Source organism: Talpa europaea (assembly GCF_964194135.1).
Source record: "Talpa europaea genome assembly, chromosome: 15".
Taxonomy (NCBI): Eukaryota; Metazoa; Chordata; class Mammalia; order Eulipotyphla; family Talpidae; genus Talpa; species Talpa europaea.
This window is the reverse complement of record NC_140083.1, coordinates 4,351,760-4,364,617: the sequence shown is the minus strand read 5'-3', so window position 1 is coordinate 4,364,617 and position 12,858 is coordinate 4,351,760. Positions and strand designations below refer to the sequence as shown.

Genomic DNA, 12,858 nt, shown 5'->3' with positions numbered 1-12,858 from the left:
CTTCCCATTCTCAACTTTGGTTTCTTTCGGTGCCGCTTGCCAGAATCTGGGGAACAAAGAGGTGGCACGGTGGCTACCAGATGGGGCTCAACCACCAGCGGGTGAAGGTTTGCATTTCCCTCTTAGGACTTTCTCTCCAGGGGTTCAGCTCTTGCTCCTTGCTAAATAGTAGGCACACAGGACTCACTGCCCGCCCCCCGCCACACCCCCAGGAATTGTCAAGGTCCAGGTTTTAAAAGAAAGGCAGAGGATACCCCCAGAGATGCCATCTGGGAGCTGCTCTGCCTGGCAGGCACCTCCCTTGTAGCAGGCCAGCCCCACGCAGCTCACAGGGTGTAGGTTTGGGTGCGGAAGAGGCCCCAGCCTGCTCTGGTTGTGCAAAAGTCGCACCACTTTCTTGAATGGTAGTTTTTGGTACAATAAATAATTGTGATTTGCACAGAGACTCCTTCATCTAATTATAAGACACAAATGGAGTCCAAACCAAGGAAACAGTACATCAGGGAAAGCCTGCCCGCCTGCACCTAGCAGGCCCCTCCCATGCTTCCCTCCCCCCCCACCCGCCCGCCCCCGTGCTCGCCTTGTGTGACCGCAGCCCTGCTGTCTCCCCAGATGGACGGGGAGAAGCTTGGGCCGGTGTGGGGTTTGGATTCAGAACCCCAACTCCTGATTGTGCCTCCTGGGAAGACAGAGCACCAGTGGCTGGAAGCAGCGCAGAGAAATGCTGACACCTCGTGGCCAGCTGGCATACCTTTTTCTCCTCCTCTGGGTGAGAGCACTCAGAGGATGCCAGCCACCCGGAGGGACCCATTTCCACTGTGTGGACCTCACCACATCCTCCACCAATGGTTCCTTTTCTCAGTTGCACCAGTGAAAAACCTGGGGCATTTTCTTAAGCTCTGTCTGCCTTACCTGTATCTCCCTCATAAGGTAATGATAAAATTCCCAGGACAGTGCCTGGCACCAGGGCTGTCTACACGAGCATGCACCCCACACTGTCCCAGGGGGCCCCACACTCAGAAAGCAAAGGGCCCCACATTTGGTTTCATGCTCTGCTCTTCCTGTCTGAAATGCTTAATAATTTTTCAACAAGGAGCCCTGGCTTTTAATTTGCACCAGGTCTGGCAAATTATGAGGCTGGCCCTGCCTGGCATAGCATGTGCTTGAAAATGTTAGGCTTTAGCATAGAGCCTAGATAGATGAAGCTGATTCATTATATTCATTTGAGAAATGAGGAAACAGCAGCGCCCACAGTTTATGTGATTTGTACAACGTCCCACAGCCAGGGGGCTGGGGTGGGGAGAGGCAAATGGCAGCCTTTGAGGTGAAGGCAGGACAACGACCCAGGCTTCCGCCCCATCCTCACATCCCCAAAGAGCAGAGCAGACAGACTCCTTGGAAGCAGCTTAGAGAGAGAGGTGGTATGAAAAAGAGCATGAACAGTTGTAGCGGTAGGAGGAAAGCTGGCTATTTTGGGAAGCCGAGAGAAGATTCTCAGAGTAAAACGTAGCGGTGAAGCCATGGAAACAAGGCCTGAGCGAAAGCCTCTTGGCTCTTGGCCACAAAGAGGTCACAGAGGAGCTTAGAGAAATGAGTTTCAACAGAGAGTTGATGGAGGAGATGATCACAGGCCATTATTTAAGAAGCTGAGATAAGGAAAAAGGGCGGCCAGGAGGGAGCCTGTTTGAAAGCGGAGGGAGGACCATCAGAGGCAGTAACTGAGCACCTCCTTCCCTGAGTCTGTAGGGGAAAAGGCAAGAAGGCCATGGGAGCTGGCTGCCCCCCTGGGCACTGTGGCCTTCTCAAGGTAGGTATTGCAGGGGCCACACAGCAGCCTGGAAAAGAATCTAGTCATTGGAATCAGACTGCCTGGGTTCAATTGCAAGCTAATGACCTGGAGTGATCAAGTTAGCCCTTCGATGCCTCAGTTTCCCTATCCGGAAAGTGGAGAAACCACAGTTGTGGCAAAGATTTAACTGCTAGGACCCACGTGAAACCCTCAGTACAGTGCTTGGCACACAGCAAGTGTTGGGGTGGTTATTATGAACAGCCAGATCCTGGTTCTCTTATGAGTCCCCTGTGGGTCTCCCACTAACCCGCACACAGGGGGGTCCAGTGATTGCTGCTTCACTGATGAGCATTTCAGGAAGTGTGGCCTTAAAGAATGAGAGGCGATTGAGATAGGCACAGCATCTGTCACAGGGCTGGGTTGCACAATAAATGCTACCAGACTTGTCATAAATGCTATGAGTGTGGCCTCTGTAATCAGCACCCTCTAGAAGCTCCCCTCCCCCACTAAGCTTGGCCTGGCTGGGGCCACACCCACTAGGGAGCAGTATCAGCTGTCAGCTGTCCTCTTGTCTTTTGGACTAGGTACCTTTACAGAGTCTCCCTCCCATGGTTATACCTTTGGAGAATTGAAGAATGCTTTACAAGCACTTTAAAGCATCTCATAGCAAGGAGAGGCCAGTGCTGAGGGTGGAGGGAGTGCTGTGTGCCACAGAAATCGGAGCTGGAACGGCCCCAGCTGGCTCCATCACCCCATGCGTGTGGGTCATTGCAGAATTGTTCGCAGAAATTCCCATTGCCTTGGATTTTGTCCAGGCCAATGCAATGTGTTCAGGGATCACAGAACAGTCTCTCGAGGGAAAAAAAGGCAGGCCTGTTGCTTGGAGCACTTTTGGTAGTCATCCAAAGTAGCTATCACTCATTAAATCTGCCTTCCCCTCCAGCCAAACGCCAACAGTATAGAACACCATATACAGAGCTCTAAGAATAGCAGCGCGCTCCAAGAACGAGCCACCCTCGGCCTGCACAGGGCCCCACACCGAACCTCTGTACTCTCAAAACTGGGTGAGCTGGAACACACACAAAAATATCTCCCCCAAGTAGCAGGCAGAGGGGGAACAAGACAGCGAACACAGGCAGGCCCCCCGGCTCATCATTCTCTGCCCTGGGCTGCCTTGCAGGTCATGGATGGACTCCACAGTCACCCAAGCAAGTGCCAGGCCAGTGGGGACAGCAACCCGCTTCCTCCCCAGAGTTCATGGACTCCACTGGGCTGAGCAAGTAGGCCCCAGAGTCCTGGGGCAGGTGGTCATTTGTCATTTGCTTCGACAGGAAATGGAAAACCTCATCCTCCACCGTAAATATTTGGTTGATTTATTGGCTTCCTTCCCAAAAGTATAGAAAGTGAGGACTGATTTCATCCAAGCTGTAGTTTTGAGCAAGGAGAGCAGGGGGAGGGCAGACAAGACTCTAAACCACACCCACTTTGCTGGAAGAAGTTGGGTCTATTCGTGAGCATCTGGGAAGATCTCCTTTGTGGTGGTTTAATCTAGGAGTAGGATTATGGGGCGCTTTCACTTTTAAAACTGACTGGATTATCTGACATCTTCACTCAGTGTCACTTTTATAATCAGAATAATGGAACGCTTACTTGGAAATGGTTTACCTATTCTCAAGTAGGCTAACTAACACTGTCTATTTCCCAGCTTTCTCTTTTTTTTGGGGGGGGGGCGGGGATGGTAGGAAAGCACAATGAAGTGGAGTGGACAGATAGCCAAAGACAAAAATTAGAAAAGAAGTCTGGGTGACTTCCAGGCATTCCTATCCTTCTCCCTGGCCCAGAAAGCGAAGGTGGCAGATCCCCACACATCAGTCACCTGCCTTTGACTAGCTAGCCACAATTCCTCCTTTAGTTCTTCTTGTAGATGTCACTCCCTCTGGGAAGTCATCCCTCTCCCTTCAGGACTGAGTCTTGATCCCTCCATGTTCTTCCAGTAATCAGCACCACGATTATCTGTTTACCTGTTGGCCACCCCCACTAGACTGAGGTCCCTGAAGGTAGAGGTGTTTTATTCACCTGTGTGGCCCCTGAACTTTAGGAGAGTGTTTCCAGTCTCACTAAAACTTTACTGAAAAATTATTTGGGAACCTTTTATCATCAGAGCAATTTAAGGGATACAAAGATGAGAGCGAAACCATTGGTTTTCAAGGAACTTACAACTGAGCTGTGTCCCTGAATAAACTATAAATCAGATACTAGTTTAAGGATTTAAACAGAGGTACACAGAACCAGTTATGATGATTAGGAAGGTTTTGGACCACAAACATTTCTCATTCATTCTGTTTTCTATTTCAGAACCCCCATATTGGAATGTGAGTCTGGGTTTTGTGCATGTCGCTGTAAGGATCCTGGTTCTCAGGGCCTTTATAGAAGATGACTCATGATCTTTCTTCTGTCCTTCTGCTGGCAGTCGCCCTAGAAATAACTGCCATTTAATCTTCATTGATGTTTGTGAAATGCCCTGTCTTCCTCACCTGAAAGGCTGTGTTGAGCATTATTACTGTTACAGTGGTTATTTTATTATTAAAGCATTGCCAATGAGGTTACACAACAGCTTGGATCAGGAAGCAAAACAAGGGCTGCAATCCCATTGAAGATACAGGGCATGGGGATTTGGGATGGTAAAATGTTAATGATCTGAAACGGAATGCAGGCTGGAGTCCAGCACTGTGCTCCTGGAGATCATCGCTCCAGTCCCGGAGACTGGAGTTGGCTCTCAGGCAGCGGGTCCGAAACATTCTGCCCTCCCCTGGCTGGAATGTTGAATTTACTTCACTGAAAGCTGCCACAGAGAAAGAATCCGATGGCCAGGAGCCAGGAGCACACGTCCTGAAACAGCTTAGGGGGCTACCCTGGAAGCTTTCCAGGAGCCCAAGGGCTGTTCCATTTGCATGCAATAAATTATTTATTTTTAAAGCGATGCATTATCTCCCTTTCTCCTTATTTCTAGCTCTCAAGGACTCTATCCAAAGAGGGAGCTGGAGAGGGATGGGTGGGGGTTGGGGGGACAGGCTTGGCAGAGTGGTAGAAATGTAGAAATGTCCATGTATCAAGCTGCGAAAATGAACATAAAGGCTAATGGGCTTCTGGCCAGGAAACACCGAGACTGTTTAATTTAGGGTGGGGAGGACCGAGTACTGGAGAGGAGGCAGAGGCCGAGGCGACGACAACCTCGCCTTCGCTTTAGTCCCCAACAGTGTTGTCCAGAAACCAGTGGAGGTATCCGGGTTCTGAACGAAACGTTCAGCTGTTGGGTCGCCTGGCAGATTCTGGGCTAAGGGAGGGTCACGACAAACCTCAGGCCAAATGCGGGGTTCACCAACTACTGTCCTTCTAGCTGGATGACCTTGGGCAGGTTTCCTAACTTCTCTGGAGCTCTAGTTCCCCACCTGCAAAATGCCATCGTCAAACTCACAGATTTAACCAGCTACACCTGTAAAGAGCTCGGTGTAGCCGCTGGCCCGCCGTGGGCAGCAGGAAGCGGCGGTCACCCCTGCCCCCGCCAGCCGGGCGCCCCGCGCCCCCTCGCCACACTCCAGGGCCGCCTCGCCACCCCGACCGCCTGCGCCCCTCGGCCAATAAGGCCTCGGGAAAGAGCTCGGTGGCGTCACACCAATGGCGTTGGGCCTTGTTGCCGGACGGTTCGCTCGCCGCTCTGCCAATCGTCCGCGGCGCTGACGCGGGAGTGGCGGCCCCTCAGCCCAATGACGCGCGGCTGCCCGCGCCGGGCGCGCCGAGGGGATAAATCAAGGAGCCGGCGCGTCTCGAGCCCGTTAAGAGGCAGGACTGGAAGGAGAGGCGCGCCCGGGGCGGCGGGAGCCGGGGCGAGGCCCTCGTGCGCTAAAAATAAAAGAGAAACGGAAAAGACGATGGTTGCGCGCGGCGCGCCCGGCCGCCATCATGCTCTAGGCCCCCCTCGCCTCTCCGGGCGCGCGACCGAGGAAGCGGCCTCCGGGACGCCGAGGGGGTGTGTCCCCGGGTGATTGGCGCAGGCAGCTCGGCCAATCCGCGCTCGTCAAACGGGAAGCCCTTGGCCAATGAGGGGCGACGGCAGCGGCGCGGCACCGGAGGGGCGGAACCGCAGCTTGACGGGCGCCAAGGCCAGCCAGTGAGAGCCGCGAGCACCCTCCCGCCGACCAATGCGCCGGGGCTCGGGGCGGGCCCTCGAGTGTTTGTGTTGTGGTTTTGGGGGAGGGAGGCGGAGGGGAAAGTTTGTTTATTTTGTTTTTAGTTTCTGGGGTCCCCGCGCCTCCGGGAGGTGAAGCGGGAGGGAGCGCCCCCCGCGCCCCTCGGTCCCGCTGACGGCGTCGCCGGCGGGGGAGCGGGGACGGCGCGCCGCGCCTCGCCTCGCCGGGCCTCGCAGCGGAACGCGCGCCCCGGAGCCGGCGCGGCCGGGCGGTGAGTGCGGACGGACGGGCCCCCCCGGGCGCGGGGCTGCCGGGCGGGCGAGGCCCCGCGGGCGGGCGCGCGCGGCGCGGGCGGCCTGTCAAGCCGAGGCGGCGCGAGCGGGCGCGCGGGCCGGGGGGCGTGAGCGCGCGGGGCGGCGGGGGCGGGGGGCGCGCGGGGCGCGGGCGGCGGGGAGGGTCCCCGAGGGGCCGGCGGGCGCGCGTCACGCGCCGGCAGGTGGGAGCCGGGGCCGGGCTTCCGGGCGCCGGGGCCGCGGCCGGGAGGGGCCCGCGGCGGGGCGGCCGGCCCCCCACCCGGCGGGGGCGCCGGGCTCGCGCGACGCGGCTGCGCGCCCGGCCTCTCCCGCGCGTCCCCCCCGGAGCCCCGCGCGGGCCCCCGTCACGGGCGGCTCCGGCTCTGCCGGGGAGGGAGGCGCTGGGGCAGCCCCGGGGGTGCGCGGCCCGCGGCCACCGCCCCCCTGGTCTCGAGGCGGCGGGTGTGAGGCGCGGGGGCCGGAGGCGCCGTCGTGGCGGCGGACCCCCGGCGACCGCGGCCTCCGGGCCGGCGCCCTCGGGCCAGCCCGGCCTTCTCCTCCGGCCTGCGGCGCCGCGGCTCGCTCGCGGGTCTTCGGGGTGTTACTACTTTTTCCGCCTCGGGGCTGGAGGTCGAGCGAGGGACGGGGCGAATTTCGAGGTGGGCATTTCTGTGACGATGTAGAAACCCAAGTGATACCACAGAATTGGCCAGAGAGGCTTCTCCAGTCAGCGAGTAAAACGTCATTACTGCCCCCCCCCCGCCCCCCATCCCTCCCTCGCGGCGGGCGAGCAGACAGCGCCAGGTGGGGTGGGCATCTTCCAGCTCGGCGTCTGGGGAAAGTTGAGCAGGAAAGGCTGTTTCCTCCGACGTTGTGGGGCATCGCAGTGGGATGTTTATTTCCCATTGATTGGACAAGCCTTGGTGATCTTGGCTTTGAAACTGTGTTCTCTTGGTAGTGTTATGTAAATACCTCTTAAAAAACAGAACTTCTAGCACATTGTCTCGCACCTTTACAGTGGCAGGAGGGCTATGAATGAGGTTGTAAGTCCCTACGCCGAGGCCTGTATCCGGCACCCGTCAGATCGACTTTCCCCCTGGAGTGAGGTGATGATAAAACCAATGCCATTGTATTTTCTGTTCCTTGACCATTTTTTAAAGCGCTTGTCCCAGACATCATCACTGAACAGCAGTTTCTGATCGGAATTAAATGAAATAAATTCCCGTACTGCTTTGCTAAGATCACTGAAATGTCATGCCCTTGAAAAAAAAAATTCCCTTATTTGAATGGGAGCACTTTAGAATGTTTTCAAATCAGAGCGATACCGTTTGTACAAATGGTCGTAATGTTAGCTCACATTTATTGCATGCTTACCATATGTCAGCCTCTTCACATTTCCCCCTTAATCCTTGCTATCATTACTGCTTTAGGGAGAAGAAAAATAACCTCTGAAAACCACAACTAGGAAGTTCAAGGGCACAGGTTTAGTCTCAAGTCTGTCTGGTTTCAAAGCCTGTGCTTGTTCCATTTTGCCCCCCTGGGTTGTCCAGAGGAAGAAAGGCAGAAAGGACACCAAAATGTAGAGATTTCACATCCCTTGCTGCTGTGATAAATCATTCCCATGTGCTCCTCCATCCACCAGGCATTACTTTGAGTCTGGCATGTTGTTTGGCACATAAGAGGGATACAGTAAATGTTAGCTAACTAGGGAGCAGAATTTAAAAGGTAATGACTTCAGGTTCATGTTAGTAGTAGAAATGTGCAGTTTAATGGGACGATGAGAATGTGAATAATTCATGTGCAAAAATCCATGCTCTAGAAGATGACTTAAATGAAGCAGCTCATAGGGTCTTGGAAATATGTTCCAGTTGGCTAAATCTAGTTCTGCTCATCTGAGCAACTATGGTTGTGTTCTTCCTTTCACCTCCAGAGTTCTGAAAAATGCAGCTGTCCTGGCCGCTTCCCTGCCCTGCCCAAGTCATTCTTTGGACCTTGGAAGCCTGGCTCCCAACCTCACCTCCCCACTCAGTGAGGCTTTTTCCAAAATTACCAGTTGCCTAATGGATACACTTGCCAGGGCATCTTCTCAGGCTTTCCCTGCACTAGTCAATCCAGTGACTTCCCCACAGTTTTTTTTAAAATGTTTGTTTATAAAATAATGTACAGTAGCACTAACTTTGTTACATTTCTGTGAATGTTAACACCACCGCAGTCCCGGTAAAGAACATTTCCGTCACTCACCAAAACTTCCGGGTGTTACCCCTTTTGATGCCCCCTTTAAAAAAAAAAAAAAGCCACCTTTTTCTAACATCATACTGCCCTTTTTACCTTTTGGGGCATCAGTTCCTCGAATTACCTAAGCCCATTCCAGCCTGGAGGTTTGTGTATCTACCACTCTCCTGACTTGGTCTGCTCATCAACTGCCCCCAACTCCTCCTACCCCCCCCAACTTAATGTTAAAGTGCTACTTCTTCTGAGGGGCTTTCCCTGCCCCCCCCCCCCTTAGGCCTCTGGCTTTTTGCTATTTCAGGACTCTCACCTGTGTCTGTCCTGGGTCCCGTGTCTCCAAAGCCTAGCGAATGCCAGGCATCCAGCAAACCTCCAGTAAATATTTGTTTGCTGTGTTGAGTCTGGCTTTTGCTTTGTTATTTATTAGTCTCATAGCTTCTGCTAGCCTTGCCTATTTCCTTCTTGCCCTGGGACTTGTTCCAGTGCTGGAGGCCCTTCCATACAGAGGTCCACCAGACTGCTGAGGAGGACGCCCATCCCGTTCTTCTGAATTGTCCCCCTGCCTGGGAGCCTGGATCACTGAGCCAGAGGCTGTCTACTAGAAACCGCGCCCGAGCTTGCTGAGGCCGCAGAGTGCTGCACCTTGGTTATCCAGGCTCGGGTCAGCGCTTTGCAGCTGTTCTTCTCCCCTCATCACCCTGCTCTTGATTTCTGCCTCACTCCCCACCCAGCAGGGGACTTGTAAAGACCTTGTATACTTTCCAGCTGAGCCGGCTTACCCTTTGACATTTACCAGCCTTTTGACTTTGACAACTGCCTCTAGTGTCTTGACCCTACAGCCTGCCCCCCTTGCTGGGCTTCCTGAAATAGTACTTTGTTTCTGTTTCCTGCCCCCTCCCCAAATCTACCACAGGCGCTTAGGCTAGAAAACCTTCAGTGGCATTTCATTGCCGAGAGGATTTAAACTCTCTAACCTGTTATTTACAGCTCTCTGGACTAGCACTGTCCCAGAGAAGTAGCATACAAGCCACAAATGGGAGCCACAGCTGTAATTTTAAATTTTCTAGTAGCCACATTAAAAAAGAAAGGGGTGAAATTGATTTTCATGCTGTTTCATTTTCTTTAATATATCCTCAGATTGCTATTTAAAGATGTAATCAGTTAAAAAAATCATTGAGGTGTTTTTTTGTTGTTTTTCATGTTAAATCTTTGAAATCGGGAGTATATTTTTCACTTACTATATCTCAATTCTGACTAACCACATTGCAAGCGCTCTGTGGCCACATGTGGCTGGGGCTACCGTAGTGGGCATGTAGCTTGAAACCACGTCCTCCACGTGGTTGAAATGCCCCATCTGGGTAGTGCCAGCCACTGGCCTTTTGAATAACACCGTTCCCCTTAGTGGCTTCCTTCTCCAAACACACCGACTTTCCTTTCTCAGGCACCCAGGGATCTGAAGACCATCCCTAAACTTGGTCATGCCCTAGGGGCCCTTTTAACACCCATTTGTTTGTGTCATTGCCTTTCATACAGCACTTATTTCTGTATCTGTTAGTATGGTCATCCATGGCTGCTTCACGGTTCGTAGGCCTGGGCGCGGACCAGCGGGAATAGTTGCCTGATGAAGTAGGACCAGCACGTGTCCCTGCTGATCAGCAGCTCTTGCTCCCCTGCCTGATAGATGGCGACTTCCCCTCAGGACTGTGAGTTCCTTGAACACAGATCTTTGTTTTACTCATCTTTGTGTCCCCAGGAGAGCTCCTGACCTGACTGCTAGTGGGTGGCCTGCAAGTATTTAAAAGAATGAGCAAATGCTTTCCTTGTGTTTTATCTTTCCAATTACAAACTAAACTTTGAGGCCATGAATGGCGAAGGAATATATGGCAGGTTTTCTTGATTCTCTTCATAGGAACATTTCTTCTGAATGAAGATATGCCTTTCAAAGAATAATTCTGCCTACATATTGTTGTGAATTTTTTGTCTGGGTCAAAATGAGGTTTGGCTTTCATTTAATGAGACTTAATTTCTTTTGTGGTTTGAGAGCAAGCTCTGAAAGCAACTTCAAAAGAAGAGCTTCATGGAATTAATGTGTATTCCTGCAGAGCGAGGGGCACAGTGGGTTACTGGAAAGGCTCTGAATTGGGAGTTTAGAGAGCTGGGCGGTTTGTCTTACAGACATTTGCTTAATATCCACCATGTTCCAAGAACGGGATAGACTGACCATTCAAAAACTGTGATATTGGGTCCTCCCTGGTGACGCAAGGGGTTAAGCGTCAGCACTGTGAAGCTATCGGCAGCTGCTGCAGCACGAGTTCAACCCCTGGCCGCGGATATGATCCACATGGTGCAGCAGACCTCTCCTGTCTTGCCCGCTGCTCCCCTCAGCAGTGTATTTTAGCAGATCCACCTCTTCTGCTCCCCACTCTGTCTCTGGCAAATCTTCTCACCACCCCCCTGCACCTCTGGCCTGTACCCCAGTTCTTATATGCATAAATAAATAAACCTAAAAAAAATAAACAACTGCGGATAGTATGAAAAAATGTCTCTCTTACTCAGAGGTGAGATTTCATTCCTCTGCTGCTCCCTTATGCTTTACTGCTGCTCCCTTATGCTTTACTGCTCCCTTATGCTTTACTCGTTTCTATGTGGGCTGCACTACCTTGTCTTCTGTACTACGTTGTGTTCCAAGATGTCTCCCACTAGATTGTGAGTGTCTTAGGAGCAAGACCATGTTGTATTCATCTCTATACTGTGCCTGAAGTATTGTGGGCACTCAAATGTTTGCTGAGTAACCTCCAATAAATTACGTAGCTTTGCAGAACCTCAGTTTTGTTTTTTTTTTCCTTTGCAAGCAGGTAATTTTCTTTCACTGAATTGTTGAAACTGCAACAAGAATACTCTTACTAAGCTACATAACTCTTTTGTACATTATGCCTGAAATATAAAGCATCTTCCTAAAAACACATGTAGATCATATTCCTCCAAACCCTTTCACCCACTCCCCCAATGCAAAGGTCATGAGATGGTACCTGGTCTGTCTTGTTCAGGAAGACCCTGCCTCATTTCCTGCTATTCTCCCCTTTGCTGCCTGTTTTCTTGCCACGTGGACCCTCTTCTCTCTCCTGAAATGTGTATTTCTCCCTACTCAAGGTCTCCTCCTTGCCCTCGCTGTCCTGTGTCTTAGCTTGACCAGCAGCTACCCAGGGACCACCCCTCCACCGCCCACACTTGCATGCTCTAAAATGGGGCCGTGTCATCTGTGTGCACAGAGGCATAGCGGACTGTTAGTGTGAAAGAACCTTAACAGACTTAGTGAGAATATAGAGGGAGGAGAAGAGAGGATATTTTTCCCAATAAATCCCCCATATTCCCCATTCCTTCATGGGCAAATGCCCAGCCAAATGGGGGTTGGTCTGAAGTGGGGCCGCTAAAGCCTGAAAGTTTGCCACAAGTCTAAGGTACCTTTGGGCAGGGAACCATGGGAAAGGGGTTCTGAAGCAGGTCCCAGAAAAGTGGAACAAAAGGAGATACCACGTCAGCCTCCCCACGGGTCTCACCAGCATGTCTCTCCCAAATGTCTCCTCCACGTGTCTCCTTACCAGCCGGGCCAGGGTGCAATGAGCGTGCTCCTCTTATCCGAGCCCCTCTGCCTTCCATGCTAGGGACCTTCACCTGGCTGCTCAGCTCCACCCCAGTTCCCAGGAGCTAGTCTAAGGCAGCTGCAGGAAAAGTGGGTGGGGAAAAAGACACCTCCCCTTAATGGAGGTGTGTCTGTAACAACCCCACCTTTTCATTTCTGGGTGCCCCTCAGTCTCCTAACATATGCGCCTCCACACCTACCCCCACTGATAGTAATTGCTGCTTTGTTAATCCTCAGAACTCAGTATACAGGGTCCTTCTTTAGTAATTCCTCATCACCCCCACCCCGGAGTAGGAGACTGCTGCTCTTCAATACGTGCCACATTTAATACAGCTATAATCGCTCATTGACTCTGTGGGGTTTCCATTCTAGAACACGGCAACATGAGCAGAAGTGCTTGATTAATGTTCACATTTGTGTCACCTGTACCTAGCACTGTAAGTTGCACATAGTAGATCCTCAATAAATATTTTCCAAATAAAGTTACGAAAGAATTTTAAAAGACTTAGTCAGTCATTCCAGGTCCTCCCTGGTGGCGCAGGAGTTACAGTCTTAGTGCTATCGAGGGAGCTGACCCACAGGGTGCAGCAGACCGCTCCTGTCTCACCTGCTGCTCCCCTCAGAAATGTATTTCAGTAGATCCACCTGTTCTGCTCCCCATTCTGTCTCTGGTGAATCCTTTCACCGCCCCCCCCCACACCTTTGGCCTACACCCAGTTC

General features: G+C 52.3%; 1 protein-coding gene across 1 annotated transcript in view; it reads left to right on the top strand.

Moving 5' to 3' along the window:
* Nucleotides 1-6,218: 6,218 nt before the first annotated feature.
* The window catches only part of TNRC6B (trinucleotide repeat containing adaptor 6B), a gene marked incomplete at its 3' end in the record, with an annotated part of 210,335 nt that continues 203,695 nt past the window's right edge, over nt 6,219-12,858 (top strand). Inside the window, exon 1 of the mRNA XM_084254515.1 lies at nt 6,219-6,247. The remainder of the gene's footprint in view (nt 6,248-12,858) is intronic.